A 4,292-nucleotide genomic window follows, 5' to 3' on the forward strand; every position below is an offset into this window, starting at 1 on the left:
TGAGACGGAGTTTCGCTCTTGTTACCCAGGCTGGAGTGCAATGGCGCAATCTCGGCTCACCGCAACCTCCGCCTCCTGGGTTCAGGCAATTCTCCTGCCTCAGCCTCCTGAGTAGCTGGGATTACAGGCAGAGGTAGACCTTTTTTTATTTCATTTTACCTATAAACAAATTGGAGTTTAGAGAGGTTAAGTATGAGAAAAAAATTTCTGATAATTAGATGTTATGAATGGAATAAACTGCCTGGTGGCAAGTCCTCAGCACTGAAGAAGCGTAGACAACACTGGATATCTACCCGCCAGGGATGTTCCACAGTGTGTGCAATACCTCTAGCAGGCAGGAGTTAGGGGGAGATGGGTTTGTATTCAATTATTAGAGGAGCGTGGACTATGAACCCTGACAAGAAGCTGAGGCTAATATAGCCTAACCTTTTCATTTTACAAGTGAGAAACTGGGACCCAGAAAGGTCAATCTGCTTTAGCTCTAGAATTTAGCTGTAGGTCAGTGATCTCTAAAAATCATTTTAAACTGAATTACTCCATGAGAAAGAAAGAAAATGAGAAGAAAATAATGAGTGGACCTAAGTGGTTGGCATAATATCCTTAATTATCACATTTTTTTTTAATCTACAGGGAGAATGAATGTTCTTGATGAGACTAAAAGTATTGGCACGTGGTATACTTCTTTTATGGTCAACAGCATGTATTGATCTTTTCGTATTTACAGGAAACAGAGGCTACAAGGAGGTGTAAGCCATGGATCTAATACTGCAAGCTCTTCCAAGCAATGTGGTAGGCATAATAATGGCCCCCAAGGATGTCCACACCCTAATCCTCAGAACCTGGGATTATGAGGCAGGAGAATAGGGTCTGAAGGTAAAGAACCTAAGGCCGATTGGCGCTGATTTCCTAGAACTGGGTCAAAAGGAAAACCCCACCTCTCCACACCCAAGTAACAAAAGGATCAGAGGATATTCCCTTTGCAACTCCCCTCTTTACCCTTTTCTGTGTTGCAGATGAAAAACGAAAGAACCTCTGTTTGGTCCCCTCCTGCAACCAGTCAGGCTGGTTGCAGGCCAGGTCTTCATGAGTAACTTTGTAACTTCACTTCAGCCTCTGATTGGTCATTTTCCACAACCAGTCAGACTCGTTGTGGGTCACTACCTCATTTACATAGGGTTTAAACTAAGTAGCCAATAGGAAACCTCTAGAGAGCATTTAATCCCCAGAAAATTATTTAACCAGGCTCTTAAGCCACTTGCTAGAACCTGCTCAGTCTGTGGAGTGTACGTTTTAATAAATCCGTGTGTTTCTTTCGTTGCTTTGTTTGTGCCTTTTGTCCAATTCTTTGTTCAAAATGCCAAGAACCTGGATACCCTCCACCGGTAACAATTATTCTACCTTTAATGGCAAAAGTGACATTGTGATGTGACTGAGGTTACGGAGCTTCAGAGAGGAAGATTATCGTGTGGGCCCAATCTAATCATCACATGAGTCCTTAAAGGTGGAGAAGCTTTCCCATCTGTGGTCAGAGAGAGAGCAGAACACACTGCAATGACAGAATGGTCACAGAAACACACACCTGATGTGAGAAGACTCAACCAGCCACTGTTGGCTGTGAAGATGGGGGTGGGGGAAGAAGGCTATCAACCAAAGAATATGGGAGACCTTTATAAGCTGGGAAAGGCTAGAAAACAAATTCTTCCCAGGAACCTCTAGAAAGGAATACAGCCCTGCTAATACCTTGATTTTAACCCACAAAGAACTTTGTTGACTTCTGGCTTACAGAACTGTAAAATTAAAAAAACTGTATTGTTTAGGCCACTAAGTTTGTGGTAATGTGTTGTGTTAGCCATAGAAAACTAATACATAATGTAAAAAGAAACAGCATATACATGGAAGCTTAGCAATGATCAAAATTCTCTAGGATATACCAATTCTCTAGGTAAACATGAGGTCATATGAATAGTAATTTCTCATACTCTTATCGCTGCCTTTAGTTGATTGCAGAACCTCTGGTTTTTCTTAAAAGATCCTTTCCCCAACTGTCCCTGAAGATCCTCAAGATAATACAGGACCTCATAAATGTTCACAATCCCAAACCCAAGCTACTACATAGAATCCACTCTTTTCCTTGTCTTAGATTTCCTCTGGTGAGGTCTACTGTTCTCTAAATGCCTGGGAAGCTCCATTTAGATGCCAGGCATTGCTGCAGTGATTCTACCACTAACTGTTTATAGCTTTCATCAAAGTGGCTCTGATCCTCTGTGCCACTGCAAGCCTTTCAGGTAAGCCTCAGGACCCTGTGGAGCCGCTGGTAGCCACTGCTTGCCCTTTTGCGTTTCCAGATAAAGTTGGAAAAATTCACCTGCCCCGCTTTTGTGTTATATTCCCTTAAAAACAGTTCCAAAGCAAAGCTACCTTATGTACACAAGGTCTTACACAGTTTTGTTGTTGTGTTTTTCTGTGAAGTTACCAGTTGCACTTAGAGTCCTCCCTCACTAGGATTCTGTTATTTCATAAGGGTTTGGCCAAAGGACATTGAGATGCAGACATAATGCTGAACCTCAAGCTATTCTTGTTAGTCGAAAATACCTTTGTGCTTTGATTTTTTTTCCTTATAATTTTCTTTTTCCAGGGATTCCTCCATGCCTTCTGTAAATAGATTCCACCGCACTAAACCAATAAATTCCTTCCTTTCAACTGCAGAATTATACAAGAGGGAATATCCTAAGTAACACGTGGCTGGATGGCTGTAACAGTTTAGAGGAGAGGAGGGTCTGGTAGTTAGCGTTCATGTACAGTAAACTGGAGAAGGAAGAGACCTCCAGGGTCTGTTTCAATGTGACTTCCTACTAGTGTTCAATACTTAATCTGGACGGCGAAATAATGGGCATTCAACAAATTCCTATGGAATTAATAATGAGGCAGAAATAATCTGGTAGAAATGCTGGGGCCAAAGTACTGTTGACAATGAGTTGGAGGTCCATACATTTGAGATGGAGCTAATAATTGAAATTATAATGGAATGAAAACTTGAAGATAAAAGAGAAATAATGGGTATTCGAACCATCTTATTCATGAGTATAGTGTGTGGGACCAGCTATACATATACCTCCTTGTGTATGTTTGCTGTTTAACTCAGGCTATATAGTACTTAGTCGTTTCTGTATCTGGGCATTATTATTTCCAGTGTTTTCTGTATCTCAAAAATGTTTTAATGTATAATTTATTTGATTTACTCAACAAGCTGGAGAGTTAAATTTTGGCTCCCCCTTCTGTATTATATTTTTATTTTAAATCCTAGAGGTTATAACTTCGATTACTACAATAGTAACTAGATTTTAAACGAAATTCTGTACATCAGAATGGGTACCTAGCGACATACTCCAAAAATTTAAAAAATGGTTAAACCACTGTATCTGTCATCAAGGAGCATGCTTGGGAAGGTAGGGTAGAAAATTACAAAACATAAAGTTCCAATCAGTTTATTTGGCTTTATCACTTGTGACACAAAGAATGGAAAGAACAACTAACTGATAAGATGTCTTCCTTCTTTTGAGGTAAAATTCACATAACATAAAATCAACCATTAGCCATTTAAAAATGTACAACTCAATGGCATTAAGTACAATTCATCCTGTTTTTCAAAAGCTCTGAAGGAAATGAAAATGCCAATAGAGAGAAAGCTCTAGAGAATTGACATGCCTTAATCTCTAAATATTTCACATTACATTGCACTCAAGTTCTTTATGCTCTGATGAATGTGAGTTTGTGTTTGGTATGCGTTCAACACTGAACAAATTGGTCACATATTCAAGTTACCTATGACCCATATTTCTTTAATAAAATTTGTATTAGATGTTAATATCTAACTCGGAATTCCTTCAGCTATTTGTTTTTTTAAGTATTTTTTCTATTATTTTAATTTCCATGTGGGCAGGTAACATAACTACCTTCTTCACTGTTTCCCTATAGGAGAACCTAGGATGTAATAATGATCAATTCCATAATCTTGGGATTTTTAATTCCTATTAATTCCTTATAGGTGCCCCCACGTCTCCGCAGTGGTCAATACTATCTTTTTTTTTTTTTCTTTTTCTTTTTGATACGGAGTCTTGCTCTGTCACCCAGACTGAAGTGCAGTGGTGCAATTTCGGCTCACTGCAACCTCCGCCTCCCGGGTTCAAACGATTCTCCTGCTTCAGCCTCCTGAGTATCTGGGACTACAGGTGCCCACCACCACGTCCGGCTAATTTTTGTATTTTTAGTACAGACAGGACTATGTTGGACAG

The sequence above is a fragment of the Sapajus apella genome, unplaced genomic scaffold (assembly GCF_009761245.1).
Source record: "Sapajus apella isolate SASKATOON/1434 unplaced genomic scaffold, GSC_monkey_1.0 scaffold86, whole genome shotgun sequence".
In the NCBI taxonomy this organism is placed as follows: Eukaryota; Metazoa; Chordata; class Mammalia; order Primates; family Cebidae; genus Sapajus; species Sapajus apella.